The sequence below is a fragment of the Rhinolophus ferrumequinum genome, chromosome 6, assembly GCF_004115265.2.
Source record: "Rhinolophus ferrumequinum isolate MPI-CBG mRhiFer1 chromosome 6, mRhiFer1_v1.p, whole genome shotgun sequence".
Classification (NCBI taxonomy): Eukaryota; Metazoa; Chordata; class Mammalia; order Chiroptera; family Rhinolophidae; genus Rhinolophus; species Rhinolophus ferrumequinum.
This window is the reverse complement of record NC_046289.1, coordinates 60,291,020-60,316,239: the sequence shown is the minus strand read 5'-3', so window position 1 is coordinate 60,316,239 and position 25,220 is coordinate 60,291,020. Positions and strand designations below refer to the sequence as shown.

Genomic DNA, 25,220 nt, shown 5'->3' with positions numbered 1-25,220 from the left:
AACACCAACTATTCAGACCTATTATATAGCTATTTCAATTAAAACAGTGCGTTGTGAATTAAAGGCAGACCAATAGACCAATGCAACAGAATACAGTCCAGATATATAAATATTGTAATCTGATTTATGTCCAAACTGACGTTACTGAGTACAAAAAAGGTGTTCTGTTCAGTGAAGGGTTCTGGTATCGTTGTATAGTCATATAAACAAAGTGACTCTTGATCTCTACTCACAGCATACACAACATTTCATTTCAAACGGATTGCAGATATAATGTGAAAGATAAAACAATTAAGCACTTAGTGGAAAAAATCGAACATCTTTATGATGTTGAAGTAGGTAAAGACAAAAATGTAGTTTAATCAAAAAGAAAAAAAGATTAGACCATATCGAAATTAAGGACTTTTCTTCTCCAAAAAACACTATTAAAAAATGAAAATATAAGATATAGAATATAAGAAGGAAGATATTTATAATACACACACCCAATGTAGAATTCATACCCAGATTATGAAAATAATCCTATGAAGCAATAAGGGAAATATAGATAATCCAATAAAAAAATGACAAAAAATTCCAAAAGTACTTCTCAAAAGAGTCTATCCAAATTGCTAATGAACATGAGTGATAAACTTCATTAGTCGTTACAGAAATGCAAATTAAAACTATAATGCTTATTATTTTGTGTTACCAGAAAAAAAAAGACAATATTAAGAGTTGGTGAAAATGTATAGCAACTAAAACTTCCATAACACTGCTGATGGGAGTGAAAATTGGTACACACAATTTGGAAAACTGGCAGTGTGTACTAAAGCTGAACATACAGTGTATGGTCCAGCAATTTTACTTCTAGGTATATCCTAGGTATATCCTAGGTATATCCTCGACAGAAATTTTCTCGACAGAAATATTTCACAAAAATAACTTTACCGGGATTGTCATACCACCACTGTTCAAATAGTCCAACAAGGGATAAATGCATTGTGAAATATTGGCATAATGGAAAACTGTACATCGATTTAGGAAAAACAATAACAACAACAACAAGAATCAGAAAAATGTATACTGTGGGATTACACTGATTTTAAGTTAAAATATCCAAATATAATCTCTAGTGTTAGATGTCAAAATAGTGGATACACTTGGGTGTTGGGTAAAACTGGAAGAAGGCTTGAATGGCTCCTAGAGTGCTGGAAATATTCTTTAGCAGGATGGGTATATATGAACATACCTATTCAGGTATGCTCAGTTGGTGAAATTCATCAATATGTACATTTGTGGTTTATATACTTTCCTATGTGTGTGATGTACTTCAATTAAAAGTTTATAAAAATAAAAAATAGGGAAAAAGTGCAGTCCTAACAAAAATCAACATTCATTGTCTTCAGCTTTGTCAACTCAGCTCAAATTCTGAAATAACAGAAAAAGTTCCTGCTACACACTCTATAAATGTACTTTGAATTCCTAATCCTGTATTCTTATATGCATAAAGTCAACAAATTCTGGCATAGTACCAAGTTAGAATTTAAGCTATTTAAAGTTAGAACAACTCATTGCAATATTTTCCATAAAACTACTTTGAGTGTTCTGGCTCTGTGACTAATTGCAAGAGAATATTATTTACCATCCCATGTGAGAAATGAGGACATTAAGTAATACTAACTCTTCTGTAACCAATAGATTATTTTCATTAAGATTTCATAGGGTCAAGGCAAGCAAAAGGGCAGTAGGTCTTTAAGCAGGATATCAACAGTGTGCTAGTTTGCTGGAACTGCCATAACAAAGTATCAGACAATGGGTAGTTTACAACAGAAATTTATTTTCTCACAGTTCTGGAGAATGGCTGTCTAGGATCAAACTGTTAACAGGGTTGATTTCATCTGAGGCCTCTCTCCTTAGCTTGTAGATGTCCATTTTTCCCTGTGTCATTGTGTGGTCTTCCCTCTATTCTTGCCTGTATTCTAATTTCCTCTTCTTATAAGGATACCAATCATATTGAATTAAGGCTCATCCCAAATGATCTCATTTGACTGTAATTGCCTCTTTAAAGGCTCTGTCTCTACATACAGTCACATTCTGAGGTACTAGGGGTTAGGAAGTCAACACATTAATTTTGGGAGGACACAATTCAGCCCATAACACCAACCAATTTGAAGACTGGCAGAACTCTTTTTGTTTTTTCATACCCAAGCAGTATTATAAAAACACCTCCCACTTCCAGGCTCACAGCACACGATTTTGCTAGGTACTGGTTTTTCCAGCGCCTTCCATGACCTGGGCCAAACATGAACATTCCACTTCCCTTTCTAATCGCGTCTCTAAGCATGGGCATGTGATATAACCCTGGCCTATGAGATCTAAGGGGATGTGCATATGGGAAGCTGCCTGATTTGTAGAGACACAGTAGAGGAACTAGACTAATTCCTGACTTTAGATTCTGCTACATGAAGATGTGAAGCTTCAAGCTAAAGGAGATATTTTGAAGCCCTGATAGTAATATTTTTAGACTCTAAGAAAGGTATAGGAAAATGATGGAAAACCAAGGAAATCACAGTGAAAAACCTTACCCACAGTTCTGACAGCAGTGAGTTGAATTAACCTTGTAATTGCCTGCCCTGGACTCCTTACTGATAATATGGATATATTTTCCTCTTTGTAAAATCAATTTGAATTGGATAAGCTATTTCTTGTAGCCAAAAGCATCTTAATTGACACAAAAATCATGTAGTCTGTATTCTAAGTATTTTTGTGGCCCATTTCACAAGTACTCTGTGGGAAATGAAAGAAGGGAATTCTTTCTCCCTTCTCACATAAGTGCTAAGAATGTCCAGTCACTTAATATAGATGAAAAGGAGGCATCACACCTACATGGTTTAACAGCAATATAATTTTACGTGGAGGAAAAGTTCATGTTTAGGAATGAAATTTGCCTATAATTTCAACTATGTTTTTAGCTTTGTCCCAGTTTACTTCCTGATTGCCTTGGATGTCAGTTTGAGACTCGTCAGCACTGACAAGATGACTTAGAAAAGTACCTGACCCCTGATCTTGTCCAAGGTTATGAAACCAATAAAACGTTCCTGGATTTTCATTTTGCACACTTATGTCAACAAATCTCATTCAAACAGACATCTCTGCCAAGAGGCTAACCTGCAGTTTCAGTCTAATAAATTTGTGCCCCCTTCAGGTTTAAAGACTTCTCAAAAACCCTATCCGCCATGAATTCAGTGAGTTCTCAGAGAATCCCTTTGTACCATAATAGTGATCCATTAAATCCTGTGACAAGAAATGCACCAAGTGCCCTTCATTTCTTGGTGAAGTCTTTCCTACATGTAATTTATGTGAAATCATCTCACATGTTAGGTGCTAAATAAAGGTTACTGTGTACTTCAAGAAGTATCCCTAACAACATTCTTTTAAGATCCTTTGAGGGTCTGTCCCAGATTCCACGGAACTCTGAGTTCTCTCTTGCTGGGTTGAAAGTTCTACTTCTTCATTGCTTCCAAATTTCTTTCCAGCACTTTGCTCATTTTCAATTTCACACTGAAGCTTGGCCTCAAGGCAAGTATTTCAAACTTGATTTGCTTCAACCTGTATTTAATCTGATACAGATTGACTGGATGACATTTTATGTTTCCTGGGGACTACCAATGTTTTTCCAATTATTTAATCTACCGATTACTCGATCTGATTTTGGAATGAAGGCAAACAAATTTCCACAGAAGGAAGCCACTCTCTCCCTGAACTTTAAACATGGCAGCCAGTACTGTATACTGCATTTCTACTTTCAAAATTGTGTCTAGATATGCAAAGAAAAATGGCACCTAAATAAATTGATGGCTAAGTTGTCAGGTTGTGTATTTTGAGTCACTGGTGCCCAACAGATTTCAGATTGTTGGTATCAGATGGTACTGTTATACATGCTCAGCATTGCCCTTGAACATTTTGACAAACTCTCAGTTATCTTCTGTCTTTATTGCTTCCTATGAACTTTACCACCACTGACATACTGATTCGACTAGACGGCACATCGAAGCCAAGTTCCTACTGAGATTAATGGTTAACCGCATAATCTGTGATGAAACCTATAATTTTAGAATGTGTTCCTGGGACAGACTTTAGATAGAGAATTGGGTGAATGTTTTGGGAGGAATTCTCACAGGATATACACGTATATGAAAGCCAGGATTGGGAATGGGGAGAAGCTGACCTGCAATGTGGTTGTGCTTAAAAGGTTACCCTGAAGCTAGAGTAGACCTACTGAGTTGTCTTCAATTGAGGGGAGGACTCAGTCCTTTGTATCAACACACAAACTAATCACTGGTTGCCAGCCACCCCCAGGACGGAAAGCAAATGTAACTTGAGGATAAGCCATCCTTTGATGTTGACAGCAATTCCTGGAGCGTGAAACAGCTGATATTCACAGGAGCTGGGAGGTGCGTGCCACATTCTGAAGAGAAATGTGGACAGAGCACCACTTGCTTCTTAAGGTAATTCCGTCCATCTGGGAATAGCTGCGTAGTTTTCAGCTTGTTCTTATTTCATGGGTTAGTGGTAAATACCATACATGGACCCTACCACTAATACTGGCCTTGAAATGACAACGGATGCTCATCACTTTATCGCCCTACTATTGTTTTTAGATTGCCCTCACACTCAGCTAGCACTTCTCCTGGTTTAACAGACTTGCCTGGTGTGTGCACCAAGATCCTCATCCCTGAGGGGTGTGAGCCATATGTTACCATGCCCTTCTCGGGATACTGCTGCTGCACTTACTCATTTATCATTAACTCTAAGCATAGAAGCACCAAGGGGTACCCTGGAATTGCCAAACATATTCTTACATAGCAACTTCTGAGGATAAAAGTACCCTGTCAGCATGGTGACGCCTTTCCTTACCTCTTGGTCTTTGTTGCAGAAGACTGAGTGTTTAGTCAGAGGTTAAATTTCAATGGGACTTTATCAAATTGCCTTATGGAAGTGACTGCCATCTGGAACCAGATCCTCTCGATGCTCAAAGCCTGGAATGTTACAGGGATGAAAGCATACCCCACGTAGAAAAATGGGAGTGATATTAATTGTAGCCACCCCTACTTGTACATGCTAGCTTCCAGACCCATGCATTCTGCCTACTGAGGACACAATACTTAATTTATGGTGATTAACACATCCTGGAGGGTAGTGCCCCATCGTCTTAGATTACCATTTCTAAACTGATGCCTGAGTAGTGTTTTTGAGAGGCTATTTCGGTGCCCTCTCAGACTGGGAGCTCATGGGTTGTTGCAGTGTGTGAAGCTTCACTGCACACTCCATGGCCAGTTGGCCTCTCTGGCTCTCCTTAATTGAGATGATACTGCGAGGGATCCTGTGTCTGTGTACCAAATACTCTGTAAGCCCTTGGAAGTTGTGCCGGCCACGGTCCTGAGGGCAGAAAAGGCAAACCTTTACCCTGAATCCAATCCGTCCCAGTAAAGATGAACCTCTGCCCCTTACAGGGTAGAAAGTGCCCAATCTAGTCAACTTATCATCAAATGGCTGGTTAGTTTCCTCAAAGAATTATGCCATATTGATGAGGTGGGCTTGGTTTCTGTTGTTGGCAGTTTGAGGCATCTGGCAGCGGCAGTGGCTACATCAGTCTTGGTGAGTTGGAGCCTACGCTATTAAGCCCACGCATAAGCTTCATCCCTGCCTCCATTGCCACTTATGAGCCCATCGTGCCAGCACGGGGGGTGGGGGCATTCTGTCTACCAGGATGTTTTGTGACTCTTTTGTAGTGGATGCTTTCTAGTGTGAGTTAACAAAGATCTTCACGTGGTACATACTCCCATTTGTCAATCCACATGCCTCTTCCCTAGACCCTCCTGACCTTTATTTTCCAACATTCATCTTTCAAAGTTTCTAACCAACTATCCAGGCCATTCACCACTGACCATGGGATCGTGGACATTCTTATTTTGGGCCATTTCTCTTTCCACACAAAGTGAATGACCAGGTGAACTTCCTAGAGCACTGCCAATTGTTAGAATTTTCCCTCATTGCTCTTTCAGGGACCCACCTGAGTGATTTTTAGTGTAGTAGCCTTCGATTTTTGATTCACACTAACAAACCACGATAGTCTGTCCAGAAACCAAATCTGGACTTCTCTCTTCTCTGTCACTTGGTCATTAAGCTACCACATAGGCCACATATGTGAGCTGAGGGAGAAGCACCATGCAACAGTAGTATGAGACATGGGATCAGACCTATGCAGTTTATTTATGCATTTTGGCTCTGCTCCTATCCAATCGCAAATACACTATTTCCAACTCAAGATAGATAGCTGGAGTGCTCCCCTAATCTTATGAGTTGGAGGGTCTCATAGAACTAATTTATGATGGGCAATTCATGTTCATGGTCAGATGCTCTGTCTTGAGAAGCATCTAGAAGCATATTGGAAAAGCTGCCTTTTATTTTCTGTGGATGCATTTTATGTCCTTGCTCCAGAACACCAATAATCTATGTCCTGATTTTCCTATTGCAGTTTGCTGTAAACTCTACGTGGTGTCTTTCCCCATCACAGATGCCATTAGTACTGTAAAATCTGCCAGTCTATATGGCCCAATTGGTAGAAATATATGTGCACAGCTTGAACTTGTGGCATAGTCCTTCTATGGTCTGGGCTCTAAAGTTAGCAGGCTTCTGTGCCACCCAATAAATAAATCAGAACAATATTTCTTCATGCAGAAGAGGGAATCTGGGCCCTCAACGAGCCTCCCCAGTACAATTGTGCCTTGTTACTTGTATCAATATGACCCTAGATTTTAAAAAACTCCGTTTTTCATGCTGTATTATAAAATTTCTCTTCAAATTTAAAAGCATTTGTGACAAAGAATAAGAAAAAAAATGAAAGATGAAGGCATTAAGAAGTACAAATTGGTAGTTACAAAATAGTCATGGGGATGTACAGTAAAGCATAGAGAATATAATCAATAATATGGTAAAAAAATATGTATAGTGCCAGGTGGGTACTAGGCTAGTGAGAGGGATCACTTCTTAAATTATATAAATGTCTAATCACTATGCTATACGTCTGAAATTAATATAAAATAAAATTGAATGTCAAAAGAAATAAAGTGTAAAAAAAAAGAAACAAATGGTTATATTCAGATGCTTATGTGGAATGATCAGATATAAGTTTCTTCTTGATAAATGACTAATACTAACACATTCTTGGGATGGTTAACTCAACAAAATAACTTAATCAAGTGTGGTGGCAAATGCATGGAAACTGTGAACCTTAAATCTGCAAATTCAAGGGCTTACCGCTGAAGCTCTGTATAGAGTATATACATTTCCTGAGTGAATATCTAGCTCCCATTCCATCAGTCATTTGCCATGTCTCTTACTTTGTTTTCCTTTCTTTGACAAATTAAACAACTGGGAACTTTTGCATTACCAAGGGGGCTATTTTGGCTGTTAACAGAAAGCATTTTTTTCTGGGCATCTATTAAAAATTTCCAGAAAGAAACTGCCTAATTTGACTATTATTAATACTGGCTTTGTGCCATATGAATGTTTACACTCCAGGCAAAAATAAAAACAAACAAAAAACCAAATGCAATAAAACATATTATTCCAATGCTTGGAGATAAGTGATATGATTGAGGACCTGAAATTTTTCATAAAGTCATGGAACTGTGTGAGTACAGTGTGTTTGGAAGAATGAATTTTGGTGTAAGTAGGGTGTAGGAGGGAAGATAGGTCTGATTAGGAAAGGCTTTGATGCATTTCTGAAAAGACCTTTATCATTGTGGGCAAAGAGGTATCATTAATAAATTTTATTTATAGTTTATTTTTCTCTTTTTCTTAACTCTGAAAATAAGACTATTTGCTAATGACTTTTTAAAACTAAGGTAAAATTTAGATGCATTTAAATTTATCTTGAAGTGTATAATTCTATGACTTTTGATAAATGTATACAATCAGATATCCACCACCAAAATGAAGAGACAGAGCATTTTCATCACCCATAAAATTTCCTCCATGCCCATTGGTACTTAACCCCTCCCTTGACTCAAAGCCCATGGCAATGACTGGTCTCTTTTGGATCCTTCTAGCTTTGCCTTTTCCAAATGCTACATTAATGAAATCATATAAGGATATTTTCATGTTATTGTTTGGATCAGTAGTTCATTCTTATCTCTGAGAAGTATTCCATTACATGGATGTACCACAGTTTGTTCATCCATTCACCACTTGAAAGGCATTTGAGTTGTTTCCAGTTTTGAGTGATGATAAATAAGTGGCCATAAACATTCATGTGCTCTCATTTCACTTGGATAAATACCTAGGCTTGGAATTACTGGGCTGTTTTAGTGTATATTTAATTTTTAAAGGAACTCCAAACTCTTTTCCAAAGTAGTGGTATTATTTTTGCACTCGCATAAAAAAAAAGTATGAAGTTTCAGTTGCTCTGCATCCTCACTAGCATTTAGGGTTGGCAGTTTTCTTTCTTTTCTTTCTTCCTTCCTTCCTTCCTTCCTTCCTTCCTTCCTTCCTTCCTTCCTTCCTTCCTTCCTTCCTTCCTTCCTCCCTCCTCCTTCCCTCCCTCCCTCCCTCCCTCTCTCCCTCCGTCCCTCCTTCCCTCTCTCCTTCCCTCCCTTCCTGCCTTCCTTGCTTTCTTTCTTTTTTCTCTGTAGCCATTGGGATAGGCAAGTGGTTTGCTAATAATTTTAAGCATATTTTCATGTGTTTGTCATCTGTGTATCTTCTTTTATTAAGTATTGTTCAAATTTTTTGTACATTATTTCAATCCTCTTCTATTATTATTATTATTATTAAGATTTGAGAGGCTTTCATATATATATATATATATATATATATATATATATATATATATATATATATATATATATGATACAAATCCATTGTGAGTCATGTGATTTGCAAATATTTTTCTCCCTTGTGGTTTTTCTGTTGATTCTTTTACCAGTCTCTCACAAAGAGTGGGAGTCCTCAGTTTTGATGCAGTCCAATTCAGTAAGGTTCTCTTTTCTGGTTCTTGCTTTTAGTATCTTTTCTAATAAATCTTTTCCTATCTAAAGTCTTCAAACATTTTCTCCAACATGTTCACCTAGACTTTTCTATTTTCAGATTTTATATTTGTACCTATGCCCTAGCCTCTAGAATTTCTTTAAAAATGTTAACTAATTTCCTTGTATATCACCAAGTACCTCTTCCTTCCTCTGCTGCAGGTAAGTCAATGCCCTTGTCTCATCTTCCATTGGAGGGAGTCTTTCTTTCTTTGTATTTCAAGATACTTGGAAGGAGTCTTCCTTTCTTTGGATTTCAAGCTACTTGTTTGCCTGGTGACATCAAGTCTCTTGTAGGATTAAGAAAAATTATGATTTTGTAGTTGATTCATCTTTTACTTGGTGCTAAGAATGGAACTCCTTCCAGCTTTCTATGTCTTAGGTATAAGTAGAACTCTACTGATTATTATTGTTATTTTAAATAGCTGTATTGAGATATCATTCAAATACCATAAAATTCATTTATACAGTTTAGTTATCTTTAGTATATTCATAGAGCTGTGCAATCAACACCACTGTCTAATTTTAGAACATTTTCGTCACCCCAAAAACAAACTTCATACACATTAGCAGTCACTTCCCTTTCTCTCCCAGCCCTAAATAACCACTAATCTACTTCTATCTATATAATTTTGCCTATTCTGGCCATTTTTTCATACATGGAATCATACAATATGTTGTATTTTATAATTAGCTTCTTTCATTTAGGTTGTTTTTTAAGGTTCATCCATGTGGTAGCATGTATCAGAACTACATTCCTTTATATGGACGAGTAATATTTCATTTTGTGGATATACCACATTCATCAGTTTGTGGATATTTGGATTTTTCCACTTTTTGGTTATTATAAATAACCAAATGTTACTATTAAAATCTGTGTATAAGTTTTTGTGTGAACATATTTTTTCATTTCCCTTGGGTATATTATACCCAGGAATGGAATTACTGAGTATATGGTTACTCTATTTTTAACATTTTAAGGAACTGACAAACTGCTTTGAAAAGTGGTTTATCATTTTTATTATTTTTCAATGTACCTCAAGTACTTATTTTAAGGTCATTATGTTTATTGGGCTCATGACCTATAATCATCATTTTACTGATGGATTAGTCTACTGGTGGACTGAAGTAGGTAAGGCTTTTTTGAACAATCATGCACTCATTCAGCCAAGTGATCATGAGAGCCTGAACTAAAACAACAACAGTGAAAAATTTGTTTAAAAAATAAGTAAATAAAAATCGGGAATTATTAACAAAATTACATACTTTTATATGTGGGAATAAAAGAGGAAGACGAATCAAGGATGTTGTTTATATAAAGCTCACACATGCACCCATATTCGGGGCAAGTTAGGCCATTACTATAATTTGCACATTCTATTAGATACTTTTGATTTATGTAATCATTTTATTTATTTAAACATTTTTACTTTACTTTTTGTTGTTTGTAAACTAAGGGTGGCAATGAAATATTCTTTAAGAATTTAAATTATGGTTTTAATAAACATATTTACATGTATTTATATAACTTAATTATCAGTTACCATTGAACAAAGTTACCACTCTATTTCTGCTTTAAAGAAAACTACTAATATTATTTGCTTATTTTTGATGCTGTCAGTAATAAAAACAAACAAAACACACAAGGCAAACGCTGAACTTGTACTGGTTCCCAAACTCCTAGAATTTTCTGTCCTACTGCTTCTTTTACATCAAGTCTGTATTAACTGCCTTGGTTCTTGCAGAAGGTCAGCATGGATTCTGGTGTGTTAACTCTATCATTTATCACAGATGATGTGCTAATTTGCCTCTTGCTCCTAACTCTCAAAGTAACTCAGTGCTTCTTCTACTTGTTGACTTATGTCCCAAATCACCACTTGAGCTTTTCTAGAATATTTACCTCTTATCAAAGCAGGTAAGATAATAACATCAGTCTGTTATCAGACTTCCTGATTCCCCTCTCCATAAAGCCAATAACATTTTTCTTCCAGTAGGAAATGGTGGATTTGGTAGTCACACGGGATCATCATTCAACCACACTTGTCTCCCAGAAAGTCTAGCACTAAGATATAATAGAGTTATTTTGCTAACCTCTTTGATCTTGATATTTTGTGAATTGCTGTAGGCCTCTTACATACTTTTCATTTTTCTTAAATAAAACAGTGCAGTTAAAAAGTTATGTATTTTTTTTTCATTATAACATCTGTTTCAGAAATCATTATAGCTTAAGTTTCTTCAAGGCATAAATTGCCTTATTTTGATTTTATCACGTTTTATGTCATTTCTTTGCCATGTCAATATGATTAAGGCTATATTTAGAAATAGCATTTTCAGACAACCTTTGGATATCTAGCTGCAGTTTTTGTAAACACAATTTTGGGTTACAATTTCCACTCAGTTAAAACCTTTTCCTTTGAAGCTTTTCTTCCCCATTTAAATAGATTTAAATAGTGTATTTAAATAAACATAGTGGAACTCTACTTTTCATTGATATTCCTACTTTTCAAAAACTTGACTGCAAATCATATGATCTCCAAATATAGTATAAATAAGATTTCTTTATTCTTTATATGGCTTACTTGAAGAATAGCACAACTACTGCCATCCAGAAGTGTCAGTTGAATGGATAGCCTCCCAGGGGGTCCTGAAGGCCAATGGTTATGAATCAAGACACAGGGACCCTCGTGCTGGGATGCATCTCCCAGCTAGTGCAGCCAAGCTAAATCTGTTTGGACATGCATATATACATTACACTGACTTAATGATATAGTAGGCTGGTATCTGTATAATAGTTTACATTTGGTTGCCTAGGCACAGCCCTAAAAATGTGGGCAGAAGAAGGGGAAAAGAAAATGAGAAATTACTTATGTACTAAACAGTATTTTCTTTTTCACCAAAACAAAAAGTTAAGTTCAGCTCTTTATATTCATTTCATGCAAAGAATGACCATATACACTGCAGATCCTTCAACTAGATTTCCCAAATATTAACTTTTTCTAAATTACATTTGCTCTAACATTCTGTGTTTGTTTGTGTGTGTAACTTTTTTGGGAACCATTTTAGAGTAGGTTACAGACGTGATGCCCCTTTATCCCCAAAGTATGTATTTCCTTTGAACAAGGACATTCTTTTGAATACACAAACAATCCTAAATTAGTTATCTAACCTGAGAGAAATTCAGATTTTGCCAAATACTCTAAAAGGCCTGTTAGAGAAAAACATTTTTTTTTTTTTTTTTTTTTTTTTTTTGGTTTGTTATAGGATCCAATCCAGGATCTTATGTGGTATTTAGCTGTCAAGTCTGGTAAATCTCTTTTAATCTGGACAGTTCCTCTCAGTCCTTGCCTTTCACGACCTTAACATTGTTGAAGAGTACAGGCCAGTCATTTTGTAAAATGGCCCTCCATAGGGTTTTCTCTGTTTCCTCATGGGTTAACTCAGGTTCTACATTTTGACAAAAATAATACTGACTTCATCTTTTGTAGTCAGAGTCAAAAACAATAATGTATATGAAAGGGCTTTGGTGAAATGTGAAGTTCTATCCCAAATGTAGAGTTAAGGATTTAAAAGATTATTCCTCCTTTCGATCCCCAGTCCCTTCTTCTCTCTCATCCTCTAGAATATGTGGTATTCCCACTGCAAGGCAGCACTAGGATACAATGCCTGACGTAGGCACAGCAATGAAACTGGAGGAAATAAGGAAATCCTGGATCTTGTTCTCTGTGACAGAAACTTGAACACACTGGTATTAGAATAACCTAGGTGCTCCTTTCCTTCTCTGGCTCCCTTCCTATTTCTTTTCACAGGTATTTCCCCTTGTTGAATCTTTGCACATTTAACTCCATCTTAGTGTCTGCTTCCCAGACCTGTGCTAATAGAGGGAACTATTGCTCTACTGGATATGGTGGAGACAATAAGAGGGAAAAAAAAAATCCTCATCTCTACCTGAAAAGCAGGATACCTTACAGGCAAATTTTCTGGCAAAAAAAAAAAAAATCTTGTGAATACCTCTCCCTGCACCAGTCCAAATCATTAGGCTTTGAAATCATAGTTGTAGTCAAATGTCAACAACTATTTGCATTCCAGAGATAGCAGAGACTGTCAACTCCATCCCAGAGTGAAAAACCAATTGAGTCAGAGAGACGATGGTGGAACGGAAGCCTCAGGGAAGGAAAGGAGAATAGAAGACACATAATGTGGATCTAGTAATTTACCACAATAGAAAGTGTCCCTGTAAGCAAGAAGAGTGAGGTTTATTGATTTTATATTAGTTGGAACTAAGAACAATGATTAAGAATGAGAGAAAAACATTCACTCCCTGAAGGAGATTCTAATAGGGCTTCTAACATTTCCAGCTCTTAAATGAGGATGGGTAATGATCCCTCATATTTCATTCTCACGGTGTCATGTAAACAACGAGGAGACTAGCCTGCCTGGAGTTGCAGCCAATCACAACAGTTTTCTATAGCAAAGATTATGTCTGATGTGTGAAAGGCACAACAGCCTTTCAGAGGTGGAAGAACCAACATTCCCCAGGGCTTGCTGATGGCTTGCATTTTTGGTAATGCTTGGAAGGCAGGTGCTGGACCCAGAATGTCCACAGCTTGACTTGCACAGCCTCAGGGGACAGCCCTGGCAGCCTTTGTGAAAAGTCAGAGTGCTTCTGGAAATCTCCAAAGTACTAAATGATGGAAGGGGTGGCCAGGGGGTCAAAACGAGAAAACATGTGACTTATGTCTGCATTTACTACAAACAAAAGGATGACGTGTTCAGTTATGAAGACTTCAAGAAAACATGTTCATCTGTCTAATTTAAAACCATACCAGCTGGGCAGATAAATCATTATGTAAACTGTGTCACTGCTTTCAGAATATTTTAAGAAAATGAGGAAAGACTAGGTATGTTTCTATTTATGAATTCTCTCTTCCCTACACACAGAGACATGCACATGTGTGCACGCTTGCACACACACACACACACACACACACACACACACACCAATGCTGAATTTGCAGATTAGTTTTGTGCTGTACAGAAAGTTTCACTTATTGGGGATGCCATTAAACAAGTGAAATACAAATTACAAGTGACATTGATATGGTCATAATCGCTCCTGACTGGCTGCAGAGCTATTTTCTGAGAGGAACCTGCATTTCTACAGATGGCATAAAATAAATAAATAAATAAATAAATAAATAAATAAATAAATAAATAAATAAATAAATACATAAATGAGGCCTGCAGAACGCGCCATTATTCCTGTGAGGCTCTCAGTTCGTTAGTTGAAGCAGCCAAGTCTTCATGAGCTGCAACTGATCAGCAAATGGGAAACGAGCAAGAATATAAATTTCCAGCAAACCAAGTCATTAACATTTGCCGCCTGCATCCTGGAAACACAGTAAATCAAATGTGTCATCATTTATCAAGACAAAATATCATTACTAATTGGGATTAATTTGCTGCTGTGGGATTGCTGACCTTTGCTGAAAGAAAATAAAACTGCTTGTTAGCTGTCTTCATTTAATTTTCCTTGAGGAGGGAGAGGGGGAAAAGGGGAGGGTTTTGGGGAGGAGGGGGAGGGTGGGTGGGACATTCTTATCTTCTAAGTAGCTCCACAGTCACAAAGCAATGAAATAACTTGCTGATATGCTATTGCCAATCGATGATTCAGGAGGTTTGATATGTTCCCTGAGATCACCTTCGTTGTCTATGATTTAGCATTGTCTTGGGGGAAAAAAATAAGAAAAATTGCCAGGGTGGAATTCTATATGGTTTTATTTACAAATATGGAAAGGCAAGCACCATTGCAAGGGAGCAGTCTAGGATTTATCTTTGTGCACTAATTTAAAGAGGGTTCAAAAATATGACACATACTATGTCTAAGCATCCCCAGTGATTCCACATGTAACTGAAGTCTGCATGGAACAGCTGATTTAAAATTGTGGGGGTGGTCTTTTAGTAGCCACCAATGCTTTTTCAAGGCTGAGAAATGTATGTGCTTTACAAGGTGGCTATAAATGCCTGTGCCAGGGTTCTTGTCTTTTAGACCCTGAAAAAACGGGTTCCTGAGAACTCAACTTTGGACTCAAATCAACAAGTTAATGACCACTGACCTTTTGAATTTTTAAAACATTAAAATATTATTTATCATGTTTACTGAGGTTTTTGGTGTCCCCTTAAATTCTGTGCCCGATGCGAGTGCCTCGTTTACTTCACCCTGATAGTGTCAGACATTAAGGCTAAATGGTTTACTCATCATGCCAACTGAGAAAACTGAAGGTGAGTAACCTTTCAAGTAACAAACCTGGCAAGCAGCAGAGCGAAGACTGAAACCCAGACCCTGACACCTGGCTCCAACATCCAGCACCCATGCTCCTAACCCTGCTACTCCCCTTTGCTGCTGCTGTTGGTGAGTTGGAGAGGGTGAAGAAGTGGACCATGCCAGCAGGCACTGCATGATGTCACGGGAAGTCACACACACACACACACACACACACACACACACACACACACACACCCCTGAACAATTTGATGCCAGTCAATGTCTAGTTAAGTAGAAAAATATGTGGATGAGCCAATTTATGATACTGGGAAACTGAAGATAAAAATATAAAAAGAGAAACCCTAAGTGCTTTATTTAAGATTTGTACTGAGCGCCCCCTTGATACATCTACAAGTCAATGACAGCCATTTGCTAAGAGATGTCCAATCACTAAATGTGGAGCGGCAGATTAAAGGAGGAAAGGAGACTGGACTAAGGGTGCTGTCCAGGCCCAGGCGAATGCTGTCTCTGGTCAGTGTCTTCTGAGAGTTTGCCAGTCACTAATTCAAAAGTGCCTTGGCTTATTTTCCTTACAATATGAGCTCATATATTTGTTGTGGTAGGAAGCATGTTAATGTTTGTGTAAAGTGTTTAAAGCAATTTTCTCCTCTTAATTAGGGAATACATGCTTAATATTTTGGCATTCTGGATGTGCCTAGTAAACTTTTTATGTGACTTTTTAAAAGGTATGTGAGGTAGCACATTGAGGCTGAGTGGGTAGAGGGAGCAAGTACCGCCAAACCAAGCCAGTTACCCTAAATCAGGATTTAAATGAATTATAACGTTACTAAAATGTGTGCCATTTCATAATTCTGGGTATTGGAGAGACCCAAAGGCATGAATGAGTCATGGTGGTCTTTGAAGACGATGGTGAAGAGGCTCCTCTGAAGAACGGCTGTGAGGAAAGGCACTCTCTGCTCTGCAGAGACCTGCAAAGCAGTGTGGAGAAGGACGGGAGGTTTAAGAGGCCCTCAGCCCTCTCCAAAAGTACTGACCCTGCAGGCCATGTGCAAGGGCAGCTTCAGGAAACTGAGCTGATGGCTCTGCAATGCTTATTTAAAAGAAAGTTTCTGTATCTGAATTTCCTTTCAGCTCAAGCTGGTCTCCTTACTGAATTATCTTCTTCATTCTCACTTGAATCTTGTTAATGTTAGAATCCTTAGGCATCTAACCCTAGTTCCCATGAGTCACCTGGTTTTAACCACATTACTTTGGTCTTGTCACTAACAGCCCTTGGTATTTTAATCCTGTTCTGAATCCCCTAGGGGACGGCCAAGGTTTTCGGGATTTGCTAGTGACCACTTTTGACTGTCCAGAGTAACTTGTAACAGTTAATTCATAATCATATACAAACACTTAAAAATCTCCCTCCCCTAGTCCAGCTGATCATCTCCTTTATCTGGTAAATAGAGGCAGTTATTTATTTATTTTTTTAATTACAGATAATATCTATAGAGACATCAGTTTTATAAATGGTCCTTTCTAGGACTCAGGGGTTTTAGTTAACATTATAAGTACTGAATTGTATGTTAACTCCTCATGAGTTTCTGCAGTTCTACTCTAAATAATATGTAAAAGTCTTTCTTATTTGGGAGTTGAGAAATAAAGACATCACTTTAAAACAAGCAAAGCACATTATAAGGTAAAAGCACATATAGTCTTACTTGATCTCCTAATATTCCAGGTTGTTACAGACATGGCTCCAAATTTTTTTTATTTGCCAGCAGGAAATTCTAGCAGGAATTTGCTAGTGATCCTGTGGTTAAGAACTAGGTCCATGCCATACGGCTTTTAGTCTTTGTGGGCCTTCCCATGTGGCCAACTGGATACAGTGTATGGGAAACAGAGGCCCGTTCTGCTTGTGGAATTTTACCAAAATGTATTGATTTCATGGTGTGTGGCTCAAAGGAGGAAGCTTTGACAAAAGTTAACTCAGGCTCAGCCTCTCCAATTTGCAATCTCATTCACAGTCCTCTACTTGTGATTCTACCACCACATCTTCGCATTGCTTTTATGCCAGCAGAGCAAGTAAGGTTTGGCAAATTTTGCTCAGTGTCTGGGGTGTATTTTATCTAGTGATCTTCTGGGCCCTTGATACCCACACTCAGATACCCACACTCAGAATTTGAATATCTTTTTGATTACGTATTTTTCAGATTTCCTGGCATAAGAATACTGCTGAGGCACGTGCTTTCCACACCCCCTCCCGTGCCATCCAGGGCAAATACAGAAGGCAACACCAGACCAAATATTGTGAAGATCAAGAATTACAACTCTAAATATAATAACCAGTTTACAAAGGACTCTACAAACCCTTCAAGAGAAAAAGAAAAGCATGGTGTTAGAAGGTAGTAACAGCATCACAAAGGAACTATTTAGAGAAGAGATATGGAAACGGGGCAGGGCCAGGGAGTCAGGTCTTATAGTCTGTCTTACTCTTCTGCCTGGGTGTCTTGCTTAGCTCGGCACCCCTCTTCCACCTCAGCAGTCTCCATGCCTCTGTCCAGTGCCGTGTGCTTGTTCCTCCCTATTCATGCTGCAGGTCTTACAGAATCCCTTTGACTTCACTCCATTCTAGCCATTTCATGCAATGACTTTTCTCATTCTAATGAGAAAAATCTCTTTTGGTTGTTACCTCTACTCTCATTTCTAGTTTTGTTCTGGGTCATGTTCATTGCATTTCTGATTTCTCTTTTTCATATTTTTGCTTCCTGTATGTCCCTTCACAATGCTGAGGTGTGGCAGTTCATTTTCTCTCTCCATTTGTTCCCACATCGGGTCTGTATCTATTAGCCAAGCAATTTGCTCTGTTTCTTCATTTCTCCCTAACAACAGAGCTCAGGTCATTTTAGATGCTCTCTCTTGGTCTCAGGATCACGAGGTCAGTGTTCACCCAGATGGCACCATCTTTCACTTCTCCACTGACAACCCTGGTCACTCTGGACCATCACATGTTCCTGTTTTTGTGAATGAACTGTTTGCTGACACACTATTTTTTTTCTCATGCTTGCTGCTTGCTTATGCAATGAGAGTAGCTGCTCATATACTTCCATAGTTTTTGAAAGAACTCACTTGAGAGACTGCTACCCTATGAAACCAAAAATAACAACCCAAACCCACAAATGTCCTTCTCTGTGATTTTTTTCAATTTACCTAATTTAAATGTTACCCTTTCCAAATGCTCCCTCCCCATTCCCCCCGGCCCGCCCCACCCCCCACCACACACGTCCTACTATAGCTCACAAGATTCATAAAGACAGCAAGGCTAACTCAGGATAAAAGCCATAGTTGACTATTTCCTGTCTGGCACATGTAATTTATACTAATTCTTTGCTTTGATGTCTCATTAGTAAAGACATCACTTTGTACAGGTAGCTTGCAAACCCCTTGGAGACAGAGAACATACTATATACTTTTTGTTGGTATCTTTTTGTTGGTTTGTTTTAACCTTGAGTGCCAAGCATTGTGTGGGAAACTAAAAGGCCTGAAGATATTCTTGTTGATGAATTGAACAATGAAATAGTTTGGCTTCACCTGGCTAATGTTCATTCAGAGCCTAGGAAGAGAAGACCACAAATTCCAATATGAGCTTACCCCCAAAAAATTTTTCTCCCACTTCTGAAACAGATGTTTTTACAGCCCTGCAGATGGGTGGGACAAATTCTTGACTGAACAGTTTGTCAGTGTTTTAGTGTAGACAAAATCTCACGTTTTCTTTTTCTCAACTCTCTCTTCCTCATTTTTTCCACTTCAAGGTAATGATCCCTGAATTCCTAACACCTCTTGCTTCAAGGTAATGATCCCTGAATTCCTATCTCCATCTGATTTTACTCATTTTTCTACTACACGTTTTCTTTAAAGGACCTTGCACTTTTTGTTCTTTTGTTCTATTTGTCCTGTATTCTCTTTCATTTAGCATAACTGGAAATTAAAAATAAAAATATTATTGATGATTTGGCAAATAACTGCACACTTGGAAACTTCTAGTTAAATTTTGAGATCTATTTTTTTCTCCAAAATCATTCTTCTGCTTTACCCCTGAGATAACCCACAGGAAACTGAGAAACTGATGAAAAGAGGTTGCGTTGCCACTCCAGCACTCCCACCACCACACCCTCTTCTTCTATATCAAGGATGAAATGACATTATTTATGGTATTTTGTAATAATACTCCAGATTTAGCTCCAGAGGACTGAATTTTATCTAAAAAAGTTCTTTTGTCCCATGTGCTTGTTTATGGTAGCATAAAAACAACCTGCAAAACAACAAAAAAGCAGCAAATAATATCTTTGAAATATCATAGAGAATCTTGGCAGCAGTAAAATGCACTCAGTCTTCCAAGCAGATATAAAACCATTCCTCAAAGAAACAGACAGATTTACAGGGTTAGGAGATGCTGATTAGGCTTTTAAAGGGGGCTACTCAAATAGAATAACAGAGTGCTTTCCCAAGTAATACCTTAAAGGGACAGAGGTCTGGAGGAGTTGAAACAAACCTTGGCTGGCATTCTCCTGGTTACGCCCCACCCCCTGGTTTAGGTGTTTCGGAACTTTATAACAAGCTATATGTTACTAGAGTTTGAAAACTAGTGATCCAAAAACTCAAGCCAGTCTGAGGATGGGTTTTGTGAAAATAATCACATTTCATATAAAACTCCATATTTGTCATTTTCCTCGTTTTCTCAATAAAAGAAGACCTGGCGATACGAGGTCCACATTCCCAAAGGGCAACAATGGTTAGTGCTGGGCAGTGACTTCCTCATTTGGGTGGTTCCTCTCTGGTCCACCATAGTGCTCACCATCTCTGCATGTATTTAACTTCTTTCATTTAAGTAACTTGGTTGAACTCTGAAGACATTTGCAATTTCTGCCTTAAGCCTTTGAGAGGTAAGTGTTAATTTATTCAAGACTAAGTCCTTGCAAGCTGGCCTCATAAAATTCCATAGAAACTGGGAATAGTCCAATGCTTATGGCAATCAACAGTGGTCTGGACCCTAGTCCACCTCTGATAATACTGAAAAATAAGACTGTCGCTTCCTCAACTATGGATCCTGATGCAATCAATTCTGCTACTAGCTTGCCATGTCATAACTGCAACTGCAAGACTTGAGACTGTCCCCTTGATTATACCAGGAGCGGGGGCTAGTTCTCACGCTCGGCCATGGACATTGAGCTGGCAGAAGATGGTCAAAGACATGATATGTGATTATCCTGGTTCCTTGTCACACCAACATGGGCTTGTGCTTTTTTGTCATACAACTTAAAAACTTATAGTCCAAGTGTTAGAGTCTGATGGTCAGTCTTGTTAGATCCCTGTGCCCAGCCAGCCGTAGCATGAATAGGCCATAGGGGCTCAATTAGCTGCTACTTCTCTTGTCTCCTGGGATTTTGCCCAGACACTGCCACAGCAGGCTTTGTGAGTGTACTCCTTGGCTATTTGCCCTGGTTTCCATTACAATAGGCACTGACCAAGGACCACCATGGACTTCTAATGTAAATAAAAGGATTAGGGATCAAAGTCCCACCTTGCAGATAGGATAAGTCTTAGGATGTCTACTTTGGGCCGCATGGCTAGCTATTGGGATGGTCAGTCCCTGTTCATGGAAGCTAGTCCCTGAAGTTCTGCAAAATGGGAGATTTACAGGAAATAAGAAAATCTGTTTTGAATACCTAGATTGTTAATAAGGGCCTTAGAAAGAATCACTCAGAAAGGAATGAGCTCTGTTGAGGCAAATATTGAACCATGTGCCCAATAAAGCACACATTCACACACACACACACACACACACACACACACACACACACACACAGAGACAGAGAGAAAATGGAGATGAAGCCACCAGATGTTCACTGAAGGACTCACTAGTTGGTATAAGATAGAAGAAATATTAAGGAAGTCTGAAGACCATCTATAAGACAAGGATAATGTGGGCTCCAAAATAGAATCCCTGGGAGCAGTACTAGCTGACCACTTCTTTGACACTCCAGAGTCATCGAGTGACTCAGAGATTGACGCAGAGACACAGGCTGTCCAGTTGCAGGTGCCTCCACATACAATTTACACACTGGATGGACAACTCTGTTTCCTATTCAACTTGGTGATGTAACAGCAGCAAACACAAGACTGTGCTTCTCCCACAGAATGGCTTCCTCAGCTACTGTGTCATGATGATGGATTTGCCATCTAGTACCAGAAGTGATGGGGGAGAGATGACAGCTATTTTAATGTCTGCTAATGGAACTCCCCTGCTCCCTGTCCTCTTTCCCTCTTGCTGAACTCTGTCAAGATATACCACCAGCACAGGCCAATGAAAATGATGGCCAAAAATGGGTCCTTCAGAGGCTAAGCAAGGCATATAGTACAGCCATTCCTCCCTTCAAGATGATATGGGTTCATTCCTCAATCTTGGAAAAGGTTTCGAAGTCCTGATTGATTTTACTTAACCTTTCAGCCACAGCCAAGGATGCCAGTCTTCTTCCTTTCTTGGGACTTGACAATGTACTCCCCTAGGATATTCTTACAGATAGCAGTGCTGTGTCTGTTTTGGGTGAATATGATCTGTACCTTGGGATTAGTCACCTGATCAGTATTGACCGTCTTTTAGAGTCCCCACAATGACATCAATGAGTTGCATTGCCTCTCATTGAACATGAGTACAAGTTATGGGTTATCACTTTGTGAGGGGTGTAAATGTATAACTATTACATATTACATTGGTTTGTATACCTGAAACTGCAAAAAAAAATAGTATAAGTTGTTAAAATAATGAAGCGTGCCATATGTCTAGAAGCCATCTTTGGGAGGTGCACTGAGTATTAAGATATACGTTTTCTAAGACTGCCTACAGGATGACCTCTCAGAAAATGAGTTGAATTTCTTCCAAGTTTAATGGAAACTAGATACAGCCTAAGATTTCTGGTCGACAAATATACTTAGAATCAGGTCTCCTAAACTGGCTTCCACACTATGCCAGGGCAGGGCTGGTGATGCCATGGTGATAGTGACATCTTGCTACTAGCTTGTCAGTCATATGGCAAAACCATTTTCTAAAGTCATTGACAAAGTCATATTTCAAAGTCACATGGCTACAGTTTCAAGGATTTATACCTCTGCCCTAGATCACACCAGAGGAGAGACCGGTGCTTCCTAATCACACAATTTAGAAGCCCCACAACCAAAGAGTGGTGATCCAATTCCTGGAATCTGATATTCAGTCATGATGGATTTATGTGTGCTGTTGGAGAACGCAATGGACAATTTAAGACCTACACAGCTACCGCTGCTCACGTCACTGTGAGCTTTCCCTACTGAAATAGACCAGGTCTGGTGTGAGTACTGCTTGGGTATGTATCTTCATTTGCAGGACACCACCTGAGGAGTTTGTTCTTATGGCTTTTCTTTTCTTTTCTTTTTTTTTTTCCTGGAAAACTTCTGTAGTATCCTATATTTTCTTACTGATAAATTATATTGAATCCTTCAACATTTTCCTATTTGTGTGTAGAATACCCTCCTATGTAGGATCCTAACTTAGTATTACTTATATTATAAAATGTATAAATGCTGGATGTTGGAGGAAACATTGATGGATTTAAATACTATCTTTGAGGCCAAATGCTAGGTGCAAGTATAGGCCATCCCTATACTTGTGGGGATGTTTATAGCGCTAATTGGAAGGTGTTGCTTAACACAAAATACTAAGAGACCACAGGAAATTCCAGAGGAACCCTGAAAGTTTTAGTCTTTCTTTTACCTTGAAAAAGGCTTCATTAAGGCTCATCCAATTCCTGCTCTCCAGGCAGGTAGCTGAAGGCCAGCCACGTGCAGTGCTGTTTCTCAGTCCCTTATAAACACCTTGAGAGTCTACTAAGAAGCCCAAAAAAAGGGGGTTGGGACTCAGAACTTCTAATTTAAATATAAAAAAAATGTTTTTCTATTTTATTTCTCAAACTGGTGAAACAGGAAATATCAATAACATATTTCAAAAGTTTAATGAATTTGCATAGCTGATTCAATTAACCTACCAAATTTTTAGTAATCAAAATTAAGTTATTTATAATTTATGTGGGTAATAAATTCTGAGAAACTTAAAAGAAAGTACATAATAATATTGAAACTGTTACATAATCTAACTATATTCCCTTTTGCATCTAAAAATTACTTTTTTAATAACCCTGTCAGCCAGTGTCATTTGCTTATTGGTTCTTAAAATGTAGTTTCATCTTCTTAATTATTTTCATAACAGATTAGGTGAAGCTTAAAACTGGGTCACTCAGTTTTTTCTTTTGCTTGTCTCCTCCCAGTTCAAAATACATGTGTTTTCTAAAAGCCCCAAATTCATAAGTTTATGGATAGGTTTAACATTGGGAAATGGCAGCACAAAATCTTATTAGAGAATATTTAGAATGTCCACTTCTCTCTGAACACACACACACACACACACACACACACACACACACAGAAAGAAAGAAAGCAAGGAAGAAAAAACATTAGCTGCTTTTATATAAACCTTTTTTTTAAGGCACACATGTGTCCGTTTACCTTCTTGTCTTTACCTAATATTAGAATTGGATTACGACATCTATTTATCAGTGTCAGAAAATCAACTAGTAAAGACGAGAAGTGGAAATCCTGATAAAATTCCTTTGGTGGTCTTAATCACGTTCTAAAAGACAAAGTCAGTGGTTTCAGTTAAAGTAAAAATAAATGTTTCGAGTATACTGAAAACCACCATCATTTTTCTGTTGCCATGATCTTTTTTTCATTTCCAAGGTATCTGAGGATCTGTTTAACTAGTACAGATATTACTTAGTGGGAAAACAGAAGGAGAAATCAAACAAATGTGCCATTTCATTTCAGCCTGGCTAGAATTCCCAAATCCCTCTGATTTTGTTTCTCTTTTGTTTTGCAGACAGCCTCAGTGAAGTAGATCATAGCCAGCCTCTTGAGACTGAATTAATCATTCATATGTTTTTTGAAATCTATCGAGTGAATAAGAGTGGGAAAGAAAACAACCAAAATGCCTGCTCAGTTCTTAGGATTTGGCCATCTGCCAGATTTATCTAACATTCTCCTTAGTGGACCTGTAAACCCTTTGGAGAGCTTTCAGTTGCCATGTTCGCTCTTAAGTACCCTATTTAATTGTTTAGAGATTAATGTTCTACTTTGCTCTCTGTGCCTTTGTATTTCCTGGGCCATCGAATGTTACCACACAGGTTACACAAGCCATGAGTTGAAGTCCTGAAAACAAAATTATGAGAGGCTTGTACAGAAATCAGGTTGTGGATGTGGCATAAACATAAACAAAATAGCAAAACAGTGCACAGACCTTTCCCCAAAGCAACAGTGAATTGAAAGAAGATTCTAGAGAAAATGGAGATAAATGAAAAGAACATGATGGTATTGTTCTGTTTTAAAGCTACAGGATATAGAAATTGAGTGGATGCTCTTCAACATGTGAACGTACCCAGGAAATTTGACTTCAGTGTTGCTTCAGCAAGCTGATATGGAGTAACAAAAATAATAAAGTAATACAAGCTTTCAGAGGCCCTGTGGCTTCAGAGCTGATTGAGAGTGGAGCAGCTTGGAGCAGAAGCCTGATGGAAACACTTAATGCCAGTATGTAAGAACAGAGGTTAAAAGAGGGTGTGGGATTTCCATCAGGAGCAGCTGGTGTTCTCAAGGCCCATCTACTCCTGTGTACCATCAACTGGGGCCTTGCTCTGCACCTCAGCAGACCCTGTGCGATTGGCAACAGAGTCTCTGCATCCGTAAGCTCTTTCTCTTTCACCTTTTCACGTTTTCCCCTAAATCTTAGCTTTTCCTTCATG

The 25,220-nt window shown here is 38.2% G+C and overlaps 1 pseudogene; it reads right to left on the bottom strand.

Annotated features, from left to right (window-relative positions):
• LOC117023141 (elongation factor 1-alpha 1-like) overlaps positions 1-15,528 on the bottom strand; it is a 139,416-nt pseudogene extending 123,888 nt beyond the window's left edge.
• Positions 15,529-25,220: the final 9,692 nt, after the last annotated feature.